Here is a 22140-nt window from a genome sequence, read left to right as displayed (position 1 = left end):
AGGACGATTGCTTTCTTTGACGAGCTAACGGTACCCGAGAAGTATTCGCCCTTTCCAGCCAACTTGAAGATCATGCACCGAACCGAGCCAAGCAGCCCAATTTCGGCATTAAGCTAGCGCTCCCCGAGACAGACAAGACCGCGGATTCGCACTCTTGAAAACTACAGCAAGTGCTTTTCTTCAGCTTTGAAGGTGTGGTAAACTCTGTTGGAAAAGCATCGCGTCATCACGAACGAAAACGCATGACCGCTACGTCAAAGCCCTACCGTGTATCGCCGCGAGAACGCGAGGCCATACACGATCAAGTTGAGGAAATTCTACGTGATGAATTGATCCAGCCATCCAATAGTCAATGGGTGGCACTAGTCGTTTTGTTGAACAAGAAAGATGGCAGACTTAGCTTCAGCGTTGATTGCTGCCGCTTGAATGGCATAACTAAGAAGGATATCTACCCGCTTCCCCGCGTCGACGACACATTGGACCATCTCTGTGACGCTAAGTACTTCTCGTCGATGGACTTGAAGAGCGGGTACTGGCAAATTGAGGTTGACGAAAGAGACCGCGAAAAGAATGCGTTCATTACACTGGACGGCCTCTTCGAATTCAAGGTAATGCCATTTGGCTTCTGCTCCGCATCACCCATGTTTAAACGGGTAATGGGCACCATCCTGGTGGGTTCATGTGGCAGATTTGTTTGCTATATTTGGATGACGTTGTTGTTTTCTCATCTGAGAAGGCTTCGAACAGTCCTTGACGCAATCAAGTCCTCACTTTTAATGTTAAAAGCAGAGAAGTGTCACTTCGCTATGAAGAAATGTTTCTTGGCCATATCGTAAGCAAGGAGGGAGTTCGTCCTCCCGAATGACAGAAAACCGTTGCGGTCGCAGCTTCCACAGCCTGGGGACAAGAAAGCATCGCGCCGATTCCTTGGACTGTGCGCATTTTACATACGATTCTTCAAGAACTTTTCGCACCTCGCCGAACCTTTGACGCAGCTTATAAAGGCAGACATGCCATTTGAATGGCAAGCACAGCAAGCTGCAGCCCTCGAGGAACTTAAGCGCATCTACAGATCCCTCCTGTGCTAGGCCAATTTGATGAGAACACCGAGACTGAGATACATACCGACGCGAGCAGTCTGGGCCTAGCCGCTGTTCTCATTCAGAAGAATACCGGACAGGAGAAAGTAATCGCCTACGCTAGCAGGTCCCTCTCGAAAGCCGAAGCCAATTGTTGTTGTTGTGTTGGGTTTTTCTGGCGCTGAAGCAACTAAGGCTATCATGCGCCAAGAGCAAGGTTATTTCTTGTGTGTGAAACAATGGGGGAAAACGCGTGTGTTCTAACTAGAGTCTGTTTAGAAAGTATTTACGAAATGTGGTTGTGCTGGTTCTTATGGCGCATAAGCTGCTAATGCAATGATGTGGATAGCATGAGGTTTTTATTTGTTTACTGATGCACACTTCATTTATTCTATAGTTTGCATAAGACATTTGCTTCTTTTAGAAAACTGAAAACGCAAGATAAATCAATAAGTCCATCTTCACCTAAAATCAGTTTTGGGTTAAAAGGAATGTGTTGTTTGTAAAATGGGGTAACATCATTTTTTCTTAGTGTTTCGAGACCTGTGCATGACAATAAGACGTGGTTAATAGTCAGTTGTTCTCCACATTTTTCGCATTTGGGTTTGTCTGTTTTTGTCAGCAGAAAATTGTGTGTCAGGTGTGTGTGTGTCCAATGCGGAGGCGGCATAGTATTACTTCTATGAAACGTTCCTGATGCCGGCACGACATCCATTCTCCCAAAATGGGCTTTACTATGTTTAGTTTGTTATCCACTTTACTATTCCAGGAGGACTGCCATTTTTCTTTTAGTTTGTGCTGTACAAGTTTCATACAATCTTTGTAAGGTATGTTTATACTCTTTATTGGCTTCTCACGGGCTTTAGCAGCACATGTGTCTGCTCTCTCGTTTCCTTTAATGCCCATGTGACTGGGGAGCCAACACAATTTATGTTATATACTCGAGCAATGCCTGTTGTTATAATGTGTATTATGTAAAGGGGCGGCTGCATTTCTTGGATTTAGAGCTGCGAGGATGGCTAGGGAGTCTGTGTAAATAATGCTGTTCGTAACATTCTCTTTTATCATTTTTTCTACGGCAACATAAATGGCGTGGGATTCAGCAGTGAAAATAGATGCGCAGTATGGAAGTCTTATTATTTCCTCGGAATCTCCTCGCACGACTGCACTTCCCGTGTACACAGCTGTTTTCGATCCGTCGGTATAGAACTCTGTGAAGCTTCTGTATTTTTACTGAAGATTAAGGAATTCCTGAATAATGTGCTCCTGTGGGGTTTTAGTCTTTGGAAACTGTGTGAGAGTGAGATCACAGATTGTGGGAAGATTGTACCATGGCGGTAGTGGGCTGTTGTTTTTAGCGATATGCGGTAATGTGTCCAGAATATGAAGTTCTCAACATATCTCTTCAAACCGCATTATCAATGGCCTCATTGACTTAGGCCTATTTGTGAAAATCACTCTAGGGGGAAGCTGTGACTATTGAATAGCACAACTGCTTTTTCTGTGACATTATTCTGAGGACATATGCGCATGTAAGTAAAGCTCGTCTATCTTTCAGTGAAGTCTCGTTAGTTTCAACATAGACTATGCACAGGAGACGTTTTGTATGCACTACAAGCAAGGTGGAGGCCTAAGTTATGCACTGGATCTAATTTCTTTAAATATGATTGCCTAGCTGATCCATAAACTATGCTTCCATAGTCCAAGGAGGAGCGCACAACAGAGCGATATATATGCAAAAGGCATGCCCTATCAGATCCCCAATGTTTGCGTGAAAGGACTTTTAGGATGTTTAGGGATTGGGAGGCTTTCTTCTTTAGTGCTTGTATGTGAGGGAGGAAAGTGAGTTTTTTGTCAAAAGTAATGCCTAAGAATTTATGGTTATTGTTTATGGGCAATTTGATTTTATTTAGGTGTAAGGTAGGATTGGGCTGTATGCCTCGTTTGAGCGAGAACATAACTGCCACTGTCTTTTGCGGAGAAAATTTAAACCCATTTTCACTGGCCCATTTTGTTAGCTTATTTATTGTTAATTGGATCTGTCTCTCACATGTGGACATGTTGCATGATGTGTAGGCCATTTGAAGGTCGTCCACATAGAGTGAATACATTATGGAATTTGGTATTATTTACTAATCGTATTCATTTTTACAACGAAAAGTGTGGTGCTTAAAATGAACCCCTAGGCCACACCATTTTCCTGCAGAAAGGTTCTTGATAAAGTGGTCCCAAGATGTACTTGAAACGACCGATGTGACAAAAAGTCACTTAAAACCTTTAGCATTCTGCCACATATGCCTAAATCTGCTAGGTCGTGCAATATCCCATACCTTCCAGTTGTATCATATGCTTTCTCAAGGTCAAATAAAACGGCAAGGCAATGCTGTCGGTGTATAAAAGCCTCTCTGATAGTGTTTTCAAGACGCACGAGATGGTCAGTTGTTGAGCATCCTTTTTTAAAACCGCACTGATGAATTTTTAAAAGTTGATGAGATTCTAAAACAAAAGATCAGTCTGATGTTAAAAGTTAGTCTGATGTTTAAAACACTTTCAAAGGATTTTGCTAAACAGCTGGTGAGAGCAATGGGCCTATAACTACCAGGAGATGTCGGCGCCTTTCCGGGTTTTAAAAATGGTACGACAACAGCTTTTTTCCACGCCTCTGGCAATTTTCCTAAGACCCATATTTTGTTCAAAAATTTTAATAGTGCCTCTATGGCAGGTTCGGATAAGTGGGCGAGCATTTTGTAGTGAATTTGGTCAGCACCAGGTGCAGTTTGTTTACCGGCAGCTAGGACATTTTTTATTTCTTGTAGTGTAATTAAGCTATTATAGGGTTCTTTTGTACCACTACTTGTAGGGAGTTTTTGTTTCTCTGCTGTGTTTTTGTGTTTTAGGAATGTTTTAGTGTAGTGTGTAGTGTGATGAACTGGAAACTTCAGAAAAGTATTCACCTAAAATGTCGGCCTGTTCTTGTATAGTTGTCTGTACTCCGGGGGCTGTTAGAAGGGGAATGGTAAATGGAGAGTAGCTGCCATTTAGCTTTCTAACCTTTTCCCACATTTGTTTTGATGTTGTTGAGCTGTTTATAGAAGTTACATAGTTCTGCCAGGAGGCTTTTTCGGCGCGGCGGCGGATGTAGCGGGCTTTTGCTCTTGCTTTTTTAAACTTGACGAAATGGTCCTGTGTTGGGTATCTGCGAAAAAATCCCCATTTTTTTGTTTTGTTCTTTTTTTTTGCTTGTTTACATTCTTCTGAATACAAGGTTTTGTGATTTTGTTTAACCGCTCCTAAGGACTGAGGAATTGCTATATGTGCTGCAGTAAGGATACAATTTGTGTAAGCATCATTTAGTTCATCAATATTATATTTATTTGGAGTAATTTTTTCTAGGCTGACCTTCTCTGGGAACAGTGCCCAATCGGCTAAATGCAGCTTCCAGCGTCGCGGCTTGGATGGGATGATTTGTGGTGAAGATGTTAAGCTGATTAGTACAGGTAAGTGATCACTTCCGTATGGATTATCTAAAACGTCCCATTTAAAATTTGTTAAAATTGATGGTGAGCTGAGGGATAAATCAATACAGCTCATTTTTCCTGAACTAGATGAACAGTATAGGTTGGTTTCCCGGTGCTAAGGAGACAGATATTATTACATAGTATACAATCCTCGATGATTTCGCCTCTTGTATCTGTTGTTCTACTGCCCCAAAGGATGGAATGTGCATTAAAATCTCCTACTATTAAAAATGGCTCTGGAAGCTGCTTTAAAAGATCTTCTAACTCATAACTACTAAATTTAAGGTGTGGCTCTAAGTATATGCAGCACACAGTTATAGTTTTAAAAGCCTGTAAGGTTACCGCTATAGCTTCAAACTTAGTTCTAAGTTTGTGTTCTCGAACTGCTACTCCATTTTTTACTATGATGACAACGCCACCTGAGAGCCTGAGAGCTTGCTCTCGGTCGCGACAGAAGACTGTATAGTTTTGGAGTATGTTCTTATGTTTGGGACCTAAATATGTATCTTGCAAGCACAAGGCTAGTGGTGAGTGAGTGGACAATAAGTGTTTTATGTGATTCATATATAGGTAAAAGTCCTCTGCAGTTCCATGGTAAAAAAGCCATTTTGTATTAAATGAGTAGAGAAAGCTAAGTTTTGTTTTCAGGCCCTCTGATTCGGGGCTTTTCTCGTTTTTGTCGATCCAAGGAGCTGCGCCGTCCGTCTGACGTCGACGGCACAGGACTGCCTTGGCTTGTGTCCATCGCGTCTTCTGACACGCTGGACGCCCGTGCGGACCGCACAGGTGCGTTTGTATTTCCCCTCACCGCGTGGTGCGAGGCCTTGAGGCCGGCTGACCTGGGGGTCTGCGCAGCTTGTTTTTCTGGTGGTGGCGCAGCGCTGGCCGTAGCCACCAAGGGCACGTAGGGCCCTGCTCCCGGTTCACTGTGTGAAACCTGGGCAGTTGCCAGAGTCTGTTGTGGCTCAGTGCCCTGTTGTGCCATAACAGAATAGGCAGGTTTTTTGGCAGAACGCGATTTCGTGCTTCCCGGAAAGTTATGTTTTCTTTGAACTTGATGGTACTGATTTCCTTTTCCTGTTTCCATATTGGGCATGTGCGTGAATAGGCAGGATGACTATCATCACAGTTGGCACACAAATGTGTCTGAACCTCACATTTCTGGGAATCGTGTTCATGGGAAGCACACTTTGCACATCTCGGCTGGCCGCGGCAGGTCTGGGAGCCATGACCATAGCGTTGGCACTTGAAACAGCGGCGAGGATTTGGAATATATTTCCTGAGTTAAAGTTTCACATAGCCTATTTCGACTGATTCGGGGAGGATACTTGGTGCAAATGTCAGGACAAGGTGCTTGGTCGGAATCTCTTTGTCATCACGCCTCATTTTTATTCTATAAACATCTGTTACGTTTTGGTCTTTGAGGCCTTCTAGAAGTTCCTCTTCGGTTAGGGATCTGAAGTCATCGTCAGAGATAACTCCGCGGACAGTGTTCAGAGAACGGTGTGGACTGATGGTCACTGGGATTTCTCCGAAAGACTTTAATGTGGGCAGTTTTTCATGTTGATAATTATAGATTTCCAACAGAAGGTCTCCATTCGGAAGTTTCTTCACGTTGTAACCCTGACCTATTTCTTCTGTCAGTGTCTTGGTCACTATGAAAGGTGAGATTTGTCTAGCCGTTTTCTCGGCGTTGTCACTGTGTACTACATGAAATCGTGGGAACCTGTTTGGGTTTTTCAAGAAGAATTTAGAGGTTTCGTCGGCGCGACCCCTTTTTCGGGATCGATCATGTGAGAGTAAAGAAGCCATAAAATAATGTTGATGTTCGGCCAGGGTGGCGGCCGCCCACCACCGAGCCCAACAAGGGGACGGGACAGGAGCTTCCGAGAAAGTCCAGCCCACGCCAGCCTTACACCCTGACTATAACCAAATATGGCGTAACACAGGGTGGTTAGCCCTTGCCGCCTGGAAAATGAAAAAAACCAAGAAAAGGGGAGGAGACAGGACAGTTGTAAGCAAGATGACAGGAAAGCAAAAGATGGAGGGGAGGACAGGAAAAGGCGACTGCCGATTTCCCACGGTCGGGTCAGGCCGGAGGTGCCGTCTATGGGAAGTGTGGGCCAAAGTGGTGTGTTGCCTCCGCCGAGGGGCCTTAAAGGTCCGAACACGGCGCCGGCTCAACCACCAGGATCCTCTTTTCCCCAGACATGACGATGCCACACACGGCTAAACGTGGGTGCTCGGGGTCCGTGGTGTCGCACAAAACACACAAACACCTGCTTTAACAGGTGCCCCCTGCGGGGCCGAAGCCAATTACTCGACCACCCAGAAGGAGTGCCTTGCGATCATCTGCGCAACTTCAAAGTTCCGCCTGAACACATAAGGCTGACCATTCAAGGTGGTAAGCGATCACCACGCGCTCTGCCGGCTGGCTAACTTGAAAGATCCCTCCAGCCGCCTCGCCCGATGGAGCCTGCGCTTTCAAGAATTCAACATCACAGTCTTCTACAAGTCAGGCCGGAAACACTACGATGCAGACTGCTTGTCACAAGGCCCCATTGATGCGCCGGTGAAAGAAGACGACGAAGATGCTTTTTTGGTACCGTTAAGCGCCAGCAGTTTCGCCGAACAGCGATCAGACCCTAAGCTGAAAGCACTAGTCGATTATTTAGAAGGAAAGATCGCATCCCCCTAGTGTGTTCAGGCGACATTTATCCTCGTTCGCGTTAAGCAATGGCCTCCTCGTAGAGAACTTCGCACCCAGCAGGTCCGCGCAGCTTCTTGTTGTTCCTGAAAACATCCGGCAGGAAATTCTGCTGGCGTTGCACAATGAGTCCACAGCAGACCAGCTCGGGTTTACGCGGACGTTGCGTCAAATCCACGAGAAGTACTACTGGATGCGACCGCCTGCCGAAGTGGCCCACTTCGTTACGACTTGTAGTGAGTGCCAACGACGCAAGACGCCGCTGATCAGACCAGCAGGACTACCAAACCCGATCCCGCCCCCAATCCTGCCCTTTCAACAAATTGGGATGGATCTCCTCGGCCCCTTTCCATCTTCGTCTATGGGTAACGGGTGGAACATCGTGGCCGCTGAGTAGCTTACTCGTTACACCGAAGCATAAACCCTACCCAATGGTACCGCGGCAGAAATCACCAAATCTTTTGTCGAACAAATTCTCTTGCGACGAGGTGCCCCAGACTACACATCACGGGCAGAGGAACGGCGTTTACAGCAGATTTGATGCAAGCCATCCGGGAATACAGTCATACAAGCCATTAATAAACAACTGCGTACCATACCCAGACCAATGGCCTTACGGAACGCCTGAACAAAACGATCGCGGAAATGAGCACCATGTACGTAGACGCTGAACACAAGACATGGGACGCCATCTTGCCGTACCTGATCTTCGCATATAATATGGCAGTCCAGGAGACGACCAAGTTTGTGTACAGCAGGGAGCCAACGACGACACTGCACGCAATGCTGCCGCACATAACCAACGAGGACAACTTTGACGTCGCCGTCTACCTGCGGCGTGCAGAGGAAGCTCGACGAATCGCATGGCTGCGTATTCAAAATCAACAACGAACCGAAGCCTGACGTCACAACTTGTGACGACGCGAAGCTGAGTACAAGCCGAGAGGTCAAGTGTAGGTTTAGACTCCAATTTGCCGCCTTAGATTAAGTGAAACGCTACTGCGTTGATACTTTTAGCCATACCGAATCCTTCGTCTTGTCGGAGAACTGGACTATGAAGCCATTTCCGACAGTAGACTCTCCCAGGCAGCACATTTCATCGGCCCAATAATGGGGATTGATTGGGGATTACTGGCCCACAAGTGGCCCACTGGCGCCATTGAGCTACCAATAATGTGCAGCCACGCTATACCATAATCATTATTGGCCCAGTGAACTTCACCCATATCCGTTATTGGCATTCAGCCGGCTAAGAGCGGTCAATAATGCCCATTCATATTGAACAGTTTGCCATTATTGTATACACAATGAGGCAGCCTGGTCATTATTGGCCAACCAGCTGCAATTGTTTGCCAATATCTTCCACACCATGGTATAAGCTGGTAAATATTGTCCGGTCAATAACAACGGCTTCTCAATATTGAATATATCTAGGCATACAGTGGTCAATAATGTCCAACCAACTTTGGCGGCTTCCTAACATTGTAATATCTTGGTTTCTAGTGGTCGATATTGTCTAATGAGCCTTGATGGCTGACCAGCATTGCACATATCATAGCATAGCTTGGCTAATATTGTCCGGCCATTATGGTTGCCTCGTCAACATTGAATATATCTTGGCATACATTGGTCAATATTGCCCCACCAGCTTTGGTGGCATCCTAACATTGTATATATCTTGGATTATAGCGGTCAATATTGCCTAATGAGGTCTGATGGCTGGCCAGCATTGCACATATAATGGCATAAATAGGGTAATATTGTCCGGCCATTATGGTTGTCTTGTCAGCAATAAATAAATCATGGCATATATTGGTCAATAGTGACCCACCTGTCATGGCGGCCTGCCAACAATGTATACAATGCATTATATTGTTCAATATTGTTCGATGGACTGTGATGGCTAGCCAGCATTACACCCTAATGGCATAGGTTGGGCAATAATGTTCTGCCAATATGGATGGCTTGTCAACATCGCATATATCTTGACATAGATTGGTCAATATTGTCCCACCAGCTTTGATGGCATCCCAACATTGTATATATCATGGTTTCTAGTGGTCGATATTGTCTAACGAGCTTTGATGGCTGGCCACCTTAGCACATTTCAGGCTGCAGCGGAGCTAAAAAAACAGTAGAAGCAGCTCTGACCGACAGAGACATTTCTAATGCTTGCATCTCAATATCACAGTGTGTTGGGGCTAATTTCGTCGCAACTAAATTTTTCGCTGGCCCGGACGTCAGTTTACGTTCAACTGTAGAAGATATTCATACGCCATACGTAATTTGGGCCATCATATATATAATGGTTATTGGGATTAATGTATAGATTGTCCTAAAATTGTTTGACTGAGCTGACCGGACAAAATGATCAGAAGTGCCCATCACGGAAAATGTAGAATATATTTTTCTGAATACATTTTTCGTGATTCGCTAATTGCTGTGGATGACCTGCGATTATACTTGACAATTTTGGTAGAGAAATTTACGAGTTTAGGCACGATTAATTGTTATGTAAAATTCTGCCTATAATATCTTCGAGACAATTCCTGCAGACTAGAGGCCCGGATGTCGATCACGCGTGGACGTAGCTAACAAAGATAGTGTTCCAAACTTTAGCCAAGTGTTGAAAACATTCTGACAGCACATGGAATCTACACTGCAGAAATTAGCGAAGGCGAGATTAATGCTACTGCATACGGTGCATTACGTATCGTTATCGTTATCAACTAAACGCAACGTCATTACCATTGATTCTGTCATCATTGTCATTATCACTAATTGCAGCGTCATTCTCGTCGCTATCCTCACGGTAGACAATGAGAATAACGTATGGTGCTAGTTTCGCGATCCAGGGTTTAGCGCAGTTGGTTAAAGCGTTAACTAGGCTAGGAATTCGATTCCCGGTGGAGACGATTTGTTTTTCTGATCTCGTCAAATCAGGATGATTGAAAGTGATTGACACATCAATGCACAGATCCGATGCACAGATATATCCATGCACAGATCTCGAACACATCTCGCGCACAACTCTCACGCTCGGGATTTCGTTCCATGGGCCTATTTATACGCATACGAGTACAAGCATACGCGCACGCTCGAGCACACATCTGATCTGACAAGCAAATGTTTAATATATGCGTGTCCGCGAAAAAAATCCTGCGCAGTCAAGAAACGCAAGGTACTCAAATGCAAAGAACGCAACAGAACGTGTGTGTCGCTTGAACAAACACCAGGGGTTACGTTTGGATAGTAAACGCTGAAACGATCGAATATATCCGGTGAATCCACATCCTGTAAACGTTTTTCCATGATTGGAAACACGCATGCGTAGCATCATTATTTCCGCCTTTTTTTTACGTGATGGAAAGAAACCCATTATGTTCAAGCTAAGCAGAGGTGGGAGAGATCGATCGCGCTAGCCAATCAAACACGCACTGCATGATTCGTCATTACCTATCTGTTTCTAGCATTCAACATCAGCACCGACTATACCACGCCTCAGTACTAGCTGTTCTTATAGGCAGATATGTTGGGCTGCTTTCAGGGCCTTCGAGTTCTAATATCTACTAAACACAAATTTGTACTGTACTCTTTTGCGCTCTGCTGTGTGCTTCAGCAACAGACAAAGACTGAACGACTTTGGCCATCGGTGCAGCAGCGCATAAAATATTTCAGCTGAAAGAAAAAATACAAGCAACATATATTCTACGTTATGTCTAGCTAATTCACTTGACAAGAAAACAAATCTGAACTGTCCTGGAATGGTTCGTATTCTAATGCGACGTAAATCGCACACTGCCAAAAAGTAGTGTACATGTAAAAGATAATAAAAAAATCAACAGCACTGCATGGGGCAAGGCAAACGAAAAACGAAATAAAAATTTTAAGCAATTACCTACAGTGTAATGAATGCGCGCACATGTGTCGCCAGCATATATGGTAACAAAATTGAAATTGCATAATAACAATGTTCTTTACGGAAGTTATTTTTGTTCGAAAGCTGTAATATATGGCTCATAATGATGCATTTGACCAGCGTTTGACAGCGCTCTCTTAAGCATTGTTCAGAAACTATTCTCCAAACATTCATTGCCTTACTATCCAACCATATAATCACCGCACCGATGGCGTTTCCCTTCAGAGAACTAAATAATTATATCCCATCATGTCAACCAGGCAGCTAATTGCAATTCATATATATTAAAAGTAATGCGAGTGCGTTACTTCAGCAGTTTTGAGGCATTTTTAGAGAACACCACTCTCGAAGAATTTAACACATGATTGAGAATTAGGGTTCATTTGTGAAATATTCTGCCGCTTTCACAAGCGCTGCTTCCGCGGGCTGAAAGATGACTATACCGCGCTTCTTTCTGAGGACAACCTTGTTCCAAGTTCGTAGATATAGTTTCAATGCTGACCCTTGCTTTCTTTCTATTTTTTTCTTTACTGCAAATTTAGTTCTTCAGATCTTAGCTCGTCGAGTATTTTGTATTTCTTGAAATGCCCACGCTTAGTTCTACGCGGCTTTTTCTTGCTCTAAATGTCCACCTGATTTGAAAAAAAAAAATAAAAATGAATAACATGGGAATTTTTAACCTTAAAGTACTCGTAGTTATGGTCGTTTTCGCTTTTCTTTTCCTTAATAGGAATACAGCAAGTATACGGGCTGTTGCATCGCTCAGTTGCGCGTGATGACGTTTCAAGAGCACTCCGTCATGAACAGCGACCTGTGTCCATCTTTAATAAAAAAAATATGTCCATTTGTTCGAACCGAGGACGATTCCGTGAAAACTGAAGATTGTTTTACGCATGGATTATTATTTGAAACTATGAGGTAAAACGTATTTTGCATTAACAAAAAAATATAGCGAAATTATCATTCCACTGAAAATTTACCCAGTCAACAGTCGCGGCGACCAAGGAGCTCCGAACGCACTCCTCGTTGTTTTAGCGAAGCCAAGGGCAAAACTCTGCGCATTCCTCCTCACAAGCTTGGCCCAAAGAACATATGGTTTCCATTCTCTCGTCCTTTTGTCGCCTCTCCGCCCGAGGGCCTTGACTAAAGCAATTCTCCAAACCGCTTTCAACTTCCCGTCTTGTAGCCTTTTCTCCCCGTAAAGCAGTCATCGCGGAAGGCCAGCGACCTTCACTGCCCTCTCTTTCCTCCCAGCTAGGCAGGCGTTGCTCACAATGCCCCCTGCTCTACTCCCCCTCACTCTTCCCTTCCTTCCCGCCAACTTTCCTGGCCGGCAGCCTTCTGGGCTCACGTGGTCCTGCGGGACCTCTTTCATTTCTCTCACCCCCTTTCGAGCTTTATGCCTATTCTTTGGACAGATCTCAAGCAAAAAAAAAAAAAAAAAAAGAGGGAGAGAAAACACAACCATCCTTCTGCCCCCTTCGAACCGTGCCTAAAAACTCGACAGAAGCCGCTGATTCAGAGGCGTCTGGTCGGCCACACAATCCCTACCCTCTCGAGCTGCTCGAGCTCCCGCAGCTTTGGACAGCAGAACCGAAAAACCAAGCCTTGTGAAAGTTCCGATTCGTTTTAATGGCCATGCCTGAAAGAGGATATTTGTGAGTACCACCAGCATTTTAGGTTGTTTGTTCATAACTGAGCTCTCTGAGATTATTTCTTGCTTTGTCTCCTTGTAAGATCGCTGCTTTTTCTTACCAGGTGTATAAAGCATCAGATCCCTGGGATGTACTTTGCGTGGCAGCATTCATTTTGGATTGTTGCAACTGAGGTCTGCAAATCTGCGCTGGCCGTATGGTAAGATACTTTTTTTGCATTATTTGGTGCAGTATGTTGTCAGCCTTGATCATCATGTCAATAACCGATTGCTTGCGAGAACGGAAAGTCATTTATTTCGACCGCACCACGCCAGTCAGTTCTGAACTGTATTTTCAGCGCACTATTTTGTATGCATAAACTCTGGTCATAATGACAAAATGTACGGCGCAGAGGTGGCCAATTTGTATTGCAAAAGAAAAACGTGGTCCTGTAAAACATGACGCGTGTTTTGTGTGATTTTCAGGTTACAACTTCGTCGCGCGTGTGTTGTGTGTCTGAAGTGGTCAGTTTCTTTTACAAACTATATTCAAAACTCAGAGTTAAGTCTAGCTTTCTGGGACATGATTTTTAGTTGCGAGCGAATATTTAATATTGTAATTTGCCGTTATGAATGCGCTATTGGATTGGTCTAAACGACGCGTAGCTTATTCACGTGTTTGATCTTTCTCTTGCGCTAATTCCGAGTAGTAGAAGTGTCATAAAATAGCCGCTTAAAATAGGTTATTTACAGTTGCTACCATAGTTCTTATACTTTACCAAACGTACAAACTTGTTCCCACAACAAACGTGATGCTAAGTTACGGATTTCTTTATTTTTTTCAGTTCGAGTGTATCATACAAACCCCAAAGCATCTGTGTCGTACGTTGTTTTGACTGCAGCTTTGACAACTTTTAAAACGTCCTGTTTGCCGTAATGATGCGGTGCACACTAAATTTAGTAGCCGCGCTCGAAGTGCAACTGCCATTTTTTGTGTCTGTTTTTTCCTTTGTAGTTTCTTTTTAGTTCTTGCGGCAATCTATTCAAAGGAAAGCTATTGATTTGAAGCTTCCAGTTATGACGACGTCTTGCTTCTACAGGTGTTCGATCACAAAGGCACTTCAAGTATAAGGGGCAAGCACTGACTACCGTTTAACGAATAGATAACGACAAATATCATTTTGTTTTATGTTTCCAGCGTCAACAACACATCCACATGGGAAGCCGTGCACTGCCAGATGTCGCAACCAATGTAACCACGTTAATATGGCCGGCCTCCCTGAGCATGCAGCTTATTTCAACCTGAGTAAATCAGACAAGAAAGTTGCCTGAGGGCCAACAGGTAGTGCTTTATTTTGCATTTTTACTCCACGGTCTAGCTGCACTTCCACTTTCCAAAAGTTTTCTGTCTTAATGGGATTTATGAATGTTGCTTTTATTTCCAGGTGCCATCTGCGAAAGGAAATACATGTTATGCACGCTGCTCAAGTCCATATCTTTAAAGGCTGCATGGAGCTGCTGCCCCTACAACCGACCACAAAAGAAGCTGCGATGAACGCAGCGCCTTCCTCCAACCTGGGACCTGAGAACACCTTGCCAAGGGACGCAAAGATAGGAGGAGCACTGAAGTCTAAGAGTTCTGCCTAAATGTTTCCATGCCCTGTAACACGTGCACACCTAATAAATCACCATGCAGTGAACCTTTCAGCTGTATTATTTTCTGTGCATGGATATCCTCAGCATGCTTTATTTAAATAAAAAGCTGCATGAAAAATATCTGCACTGCATAAGTAGGGGATGGCTTTGCAGGTGCCTATTAGTCATAGCACGAAAAAGCAACAAGCCGGATTCCCAATTGCTCTGGCTGGATGCCAATAATGCAAAACCACTGGGCAAGATTGGATTGGAAATATTGGGTAGCCGATAAATCTGGCTGGATGCCAGTTGTGAATATCCAGTGAATAAGCATGGATACAAGATATTGGATGGCCAGTGAGCTTGGCGGGATGGCCGTGATATAACAACCAGTGAGTGAGCTTGGGTGGAAGATATTGAGTAGCCATTGAGTGCCGTTGAATGCCAGTAAACAAGGTAGTATGCCAATACTGGTTTTGATAGGAGAGCCGATCAAATTGGTTGGCATATATCTTGGCTCTTTGCGCGCCCCAATCAGACGCCAATATTGACCAATATTGGGACCAATATATCCCAATATTGGACCATTGGCGGTCCACTGACGGCGTGCTGCTTGGGCTGTCACAACGACGACGTGCGCACCCAAAAATCATGTTTTTCGACTGAAAGCTTATTACGCGCGATAAAGAACCCGTGATGTTTAAACTTTCTAATGTTTCTATGTAAGTTGCTTTGTTTATTTTGGAACATCGGGGCGATGTTTTTTTAAGGGGGAGTAATGCCGTTAATTCCATGAAATCTACAAACCTGTAGGTGTTGCTTTTTGGCAGCCACCGGCATGCGGCTCTCACCCGGTAATAATTAGAAGGATTATTATTAACGATGCGCCCTGAACGATGCGCACACTCCCAGACACCCTTAGAGTGAGTTGGGGTAGCTACTCCGGTCGCGAAGATGCCTTCGACCTGCGTGGCAAGCTCAGTCGGAATTAAACTACCTTGTAGTGACAGAAGGGGTGGCCGTTTGGTGCCCAGTTTTCGCCAGTTCAAGCCAGAGTAAGGGTCGCAGTCAGAAGTAACAAACAAAACAAACTTTATACACAGCAAGAGACGATACAGAGAAATACACAAACACTAAAATTGCACAGACGAGAGGTGTACAGAAAACAAACGCTAAGCATGCAACTACAGAGGTATTCAATAACACAGAGGCTTTACAACACAGCTCAAACACGAGAGAGTCACAAGCAAACACCAAATTGTTCACCGGGCGCTGTTGCAGTACGATGCCCCGAGAGTCACGATATGGCCGCCATGCAAGACGAGCGCCGCTCCCTTGCAGGTGCGTGGGCTTGCCAGCAGCGGGTGCTCCCCGGGAGTCCAGTCGAAGCACTAGCGAACACGCCGCAATCACTGACTGACTGACTCACAAATGCGCCGCACCCCCCTTAAACAGAGCGCGCCACATCTGTCTGTTAAGACACGCTAAGGCTAGCGCGCACACACACTTAGCTTCGCTTGTTGAAGCGTTCCCTTTTGCTCCCGTCAAACCACGCGTTTTCATTGGTGAGCCACCGCCGAAGCTTCTGGAGACAGCTGGAATTTTCCAGACTTTTTAATCACCCTCGTCGCCGAGTGATGAGAAAGAGGGCGACGGAGACGCGTACAAAGCTACGCGCTCTCTCGAGCGGGGAAGAAGACTTCGTAGTGAAAGGGGGTGTTTACTGTCCTTTAACAGGGATAATAGCCTTCTCCAAGTTGCACAGAGAACCACACATGAGCACAGCCAGTCTAGGCCTCCACAAGCGAGCTCGAGCAGCGCAGCGGCACTTCGTCGTTCTTCTCCTCGTCTTTGTGATATCCTCGCCTAGTTCATCCTCATCTTCGTAATATCTTCGCAGAGTTCACTACAATTTCCCCCAGAGCGAAGAGCCATCCTGGCGACTTATGGTCAGGGCAAGAGGAGATGATCGTAGTATGTTTTGAGGCGGCTCACGTGCACAGTTTCGCGGCCGCGATAACGCATGTCTGAAGAGGGAGTGAGTGGCTCCACGATGTAATTCACAGGGGAGGTTTGACGGACAATGCGGTAGGGGCCGTGGTACTCGGTTCGAAATTTTGATGACAATCCCGATGGGGTGCCAGGAACCCAGAGCCAAACAAGGGATCCTGTAAGGAAAACGTGTGGCGTCTGATCTTTGTCGTGACGATACTTTTGGCGGCCTTGCGATTCCGATGTTAAACTGCGGGCTAACTGGCGGCATTCTTCCGCATGTTTGGCAACTTCTGAAAAGAGAGTCCACTCGGAGGAGGCAGGACGATATGGTAAAATAGTGTCCATCGTGGAAGATGCCTCATGCCCATAAAGCAGGAAGAAAGGGCTAAATCCAGTGGTTGACTGCGTGGCGGTATTGTATGCGTACGTCGCGAAAGGAAGAACAGCGTCCCAGTTGGTCTGATCAGCGGCAACGTACATTGTGAGCATATCCCCAAGAGTACGATTGAAGCGCTCAGTCAGCCCGTTAGTTTGAGGGTGGTAGGCTGTAGTGGTCCGATGTATGATGCGACATTCGGCCAGTAGAGCTTCAACGACGTTGGAAAGGAAGACGCGTCCTCGGTCACTCAGTAGCTCTCGCGGCGCGCCGTGGCGAAGAACAAAATGATGTAGCCAGAACAGGGCAACTTCACTGGCAGTAGCGGCGGGTAAAGCGGCGGTCTCGGCATACCGGGTGAGGTGGTCTATGCCGACGATAACCCACCGGTTCCCAGAGACCGTGCAGGGAAGTGGCCCGTAAACGTCAGCGCCAACGCGGTCAAAAGGGCGGGCCGGGCATGGAAGTGGTTATAAGGGGCCAGAAGCACGAGGTGTGGGTGACTTGCGGCGCTGACAGGCGATGCAGGAGCGGACGTATTTGCGAATATAGCCGTACATGCCGCGCCAATAGTAGCGTTGAGAAATTCTCTGAAACGTCTTGACTACGCCAGGATGGGCACACTGAGGGTCGGCATGGAAAGAGGCGCAAATTTCTTGTCGTAAATGGCGGGGAATGACGAGAAGCCACCGTCGACCATCAGGCATATAATTGCGGCGGTAGAGAAGACCGTCTCGTGGGGCAAAGTGTGGTGCTTGACGGCGTAAAGTCCGAGAAGGCGTAGCGTTTGGAGAAGTGGTCACGATATGGATAAGAGATGCGAGCCGCGGGTCTTTTCGCTACTCCGCAGGCATATCAGCGATTGTTAGAGACGAGAGGACGGGATCAGCCGCCGAGGAGCAAACAGGTGCGATGGATAGGGGAGAACGAGACAGAGCGTCGGCGTCCATGTGTTTACGGCCAGACCGATATATAACGCGGATGTCAAATTCCTGAAGGCGGAGAGCCCATAGTGCGAGGCGGCTGGACGGGTCTTTAAGAGAGGACAGCCAACATAACGCGTGGTGTTCCGTGACGACGTCAAACTGGCGACCATACAGGTAGGGTCGGAATTTCGTTAGTGCCCACACAATGGCCAAACACTTCTTTTTGCGTAACTGAGTAGTTGCATTCAGCTTTGGAGAGGACCCGACTCGCGCACGCGACGACGGAGCCAATACCGCTCCGAGGCCAACGCCACTCGCATCAGTATGGACCTCGGTAGGTTCTGTGCTGTCGTAGTGGCGAAGGATTGGTGGCGAAGTCAAAAGACGGCGCAATGCGGTGAACGCTTCGTCGCACTCGACCGACCACGCCGTTAAGTCACTGTTTCCCCCGAGTAGCTTCGTAAGGGGTGCAATTATAGAAGCGAAATTCCGTACGAAGCGCCGAAAATAGGAGCATAGACCAATGAAGCTTCGAAGTTACTTGAGCGAGACCGGCTTAGGAAACTCCGCCACTGCACGTAGCTTGGCCGGATCAGGGCGAGCACCTTCCTTAAAGACGATGTGCCCCAAAATGGTCAACTCTCGGGCACCGAAGTGACACTTCTTGAGATTTAGTTGTAGGCCGGCGTCAGTAAGACAAACCAAAACTTGCCGCAAGCGCTCTAGGTGCGTGGCGAAGTCGGTGGAAAAGACAACAATGTCGTCCAGGTAGCAGAGGCAGGTGTGCCACTTGAACTTCCGCAAGATGTTATCTATCATCCTGTCGAATGGGGCGGGCGCGTTGCACAAACCGAAGGGCATTACGTTGAATTCATAGAGGCCATCCGGGGTCACAAATGCGGTCTTCTCTCTGTCACAGGCGGCCATTGGTACTTGCCAGTAACCGGAACGTAAATCAAGAGACGAAAAGTACTCGGCACCTTGGACGCGGCAGGGGTAATTGTCCTTGTGGGTAATTTTGTTCAGGCACCGGTAATCAACACAAAAGCGAACTGAGCCATCTTTCTTCTTTACTAGCACCACTGGTGAAGACCAGGGGCTTTGAGATGGACGGATCACACCACGTTTTAGCATGTCCTCAACTTGGTCATTGATCACGCGACGCTCTGCCGCTGACACACGATAGGGGCGCTGTCGAAAAGGCGTGTTAGAGCCGGTCTGAATGTGATGTGCGACAGTGGAAGTGCGGCCGAGAGGTGTGTGGGCGGCGTCGAACGCGGAGCGAAACGTCTGTAAAAGGGCCACAAGCTGCGTCCGGTAGGTGGAAGGAAGGGCGTCATCGATGGCGGTTCGGAAGATGTCGTCTGGCAACGAATCAGGCGTCGGATCGGACTGCAGAGCATCGATGTCCTTATCACGGTTGGTCTCGGAGGCATCCAGGTCAGAGAGAAGGTGGGCTGGTTCAATAGAACCGGGAGATTCTCCACGTAGTAAAGTAATCGGGCGCGGAGACGGATTGTAGATGAGTAGCTTCGTGAAGCCACCGTGAACATCGAGAACAGCAGACGGCAGCGGCAGGTGCTTGCGGTGGATGAAAGATGCAGACGGCGTAAATTGAACACTAACGGCTGACACGGCAGGACACGAAAGAGGCACAAGGGCACAAGCTTCTGGAGCTACGTCGACATCTTCAGCGATGGTGAGCTTTTGAGGACACAATGAACGGTTGTCGTCGTGCTGTACGTCACACAGTGCAGAAAAGTCCACTTCAGGTCGGGCGCAATCGATCACGGCGTTATTTTTAGACAAGAAGTCCCATCCAAGGATCACATCGTGAGAACAAGACGACAAAACTACGAACTCTACACTGTATAAAAGACCTTCAATGACGACACGCGCTGTACATGCTGCTAAAGGTGCAATCCTCTCTTCGCTGGAAGTGCGGAGTGACAAACCGTTAAATGACGTTGTAACTTTTCGTAATCGTCGGCAAAGCCGCTCATGAATCACGGACACTGCAGCACCTGTATCGACCAGCGCATGTACAGACCGACCATCGATAGAGATTACTATAACGTTCGTGGGCAAAATATGAGGCCTTGAGCTTCTCGCAGAGCACGCAGTTCTCTTCTCATGAACCGCGGAACTTAGTTTCCCTCATCAGCAGGGGGTGGTCGCCAGCGCATTGGTGACAGTGACCTGCGACGTGGAGAAGGAGAACGATGGGTTGTGTACGAACGCTGTTCGGCGGCGTATGCAGGCGAAGACGGAGCAGAACGAAGCAGCGGTGGGGAGTACTCCGAAGACGCAGGCTCGGGACGCGCAGCCATGCGACGACGGCACCGACGGGCCACGTGTCCAGGGCAACCACAGTAGTAACAAATTGGGCGATTGTCAGAAGTGCGCCACGGGTTGTAATAGCGCGGAGTCGCAGGATGAAGCGGAGCCGTTTGAGGAAGCGGTGCATGGCGTAGGAGAGGCTCCATGGTTAGTAACGGCTCAGACGGAGGCCGCGCAGCCACTGCCGCGTAGGTCAAAGGGGCTGGGACAGATGGTTGGATATATTGTAGTGGTGCTCCGACGTATGTCAAGGGAGCGACGGCAGGAGCTTCAGGAAGCGTGGGAAGTGCTTCTGCGACTTGTTCGCGGATAGCTTGTTGCAACTATCGCGCCAAAGGAGAGGAAGCGTCAGGACGATGGGGAACTAGGGACAGTTGACGGGCAACTTCTCGAACTAACTGCTTGATTTGTTGCAGCAAGGGGGACTGTTCTGCGTCAGCTGTTAAAGCTGCAAGAGGCTCCTGGTGTGAGAGCGAAGAACGAGTGATTTGACGGCGCTTGCGTAATTCCTCAAAGTTTTGGCATGCATTGATGACGTCGACCACGGTTGCTGGGTTTCTGGCCAGAAGCATCTGGCACGCGTCATCGTCGATTCCTTGTAAAATATGACCAATCTTGCCATGTTCTGCAATTGAAGCGTCCACGCGCTTGCACAGGTCTACAACATCTTCAAAATAACTTGTAAAAATTTCGGCGGGTAGCGGTGCACGGCAGCGCAAGCGTTGCTCAGCGCGCAGCTTGTGCACTGCAGGCCTGCCGAAGATATCGGAAAAAGTGGTCTTGAAAGCAGACCACGAGGAGATATCGGCCTCGTGGTTGCGGAACCACAGGTTGGCAACGTCCGTTAGGTAGAATATCACGTTATTTAATTTGAGACCGTCGTCCCATTTGTTGTGCGTACTGACCCGCTCATATGATGACAGCAAATCTTCCACGTCGTGGTCGCCGGTTCTGCTGAAGATAGGAGGGTCCCGTTGGCGCAAAGCTCCAGCGCAGAAGACGGGGGACGAGGAGGCGGTTGGACTAGGAGTGGTAGCATCGGTCATGACTGTTGTCGGGAGTGTGCGGCTTCGAAGCTCCAGGACGGCAGGAAATCCTGAGCTCCACCAAGTGAAAGGGGGTGTTTACTGTCCTTTAACAGGGATAATAGCCTTCTCCAAGTTGCACAGAGAACCACACAAGAGCACAGCCAGTCTAGGCCTCCACAAGCGAGCTCGAGCAGCGCAGCGGCACTTCGTCGTTCTTCTCCTCGTCTTTGTGATATCCTCGCCTAGTTCATCCTCGTCTTCGTAATATCTTCGCAGAGTTCACTACACTAGAAACATTGTAGATCGTTCGATGCGGTGCAGCGCGGGCCTCGTGCCGCGCCGGCTTGATAAAAATGTACGTCGATTCCGTGACGGGGATCTTATCACTCTGATTCTGGATCGCGAATCAGTTCTGTATTCTTTCTTTGTTAATGTTCCATGTCGCGCGAAGCATCTTTATCAGTCTCGTTGTCGCGCAAGTTGAGCCGAGATCTGTCTCCAAGGTTTCGATCACTCGCGTAGGTTTCTACAATGTTCCAGTTTTTGCTAGTAGCAGTTTGCGATGTTATCTAGATTGTTTTGAGTAGCCTTCAAATTGAGCGTTCACGAGTGCGACGGGTATTCTTAGTTCGACGATCGACGAGCACGTTTGTTGCTATCGCCGCCGCCGAGTTGCATAGTTCTTTTTCGGGCGCAAGTCAGCCCACTAAAGAGTTGATTTCAGTACCATCGCGCCTGTGTCTTCTTTTGGTGTGTACGGCCTTCTCACCACTACGTGACAATGTGTTCGTTTAACGTACCCAGGGACAGCCTTATTTATAGGAGGAGATTTCATCGCTCCACACACCTTTTGGGATACGACCATGATTCATAAAGAGCGGATACAATTTCACACTTTTGATAGAAATGCAGTTCACTCTACTAAATTACCCCGGTGTCATAATGCTGTCAGCAACTCGAACACATTCTCCAGATTTGCCGTTG

This window comes from Amblyomma maculatum, chromosome 11 (assembly GCF_055883805.1).
Source record: "Amblyomma maculatum isolate TAMU_Amacu chromosome 11, ASM5588380v1, whole genome shotgun sequence".
NCBI classification, from domain to species: domain Eukaryota; kingdom Metazoa; phylum Arthropoda; class Arachnida; order Ixodida; family Ixodidae; genus Amblyomma; species Amblyomma maculatum.
The sequence above is the reverse complement of the archived record's forward strand: the minus strand, read 5'-3'. Positions refer to the sequence as shown.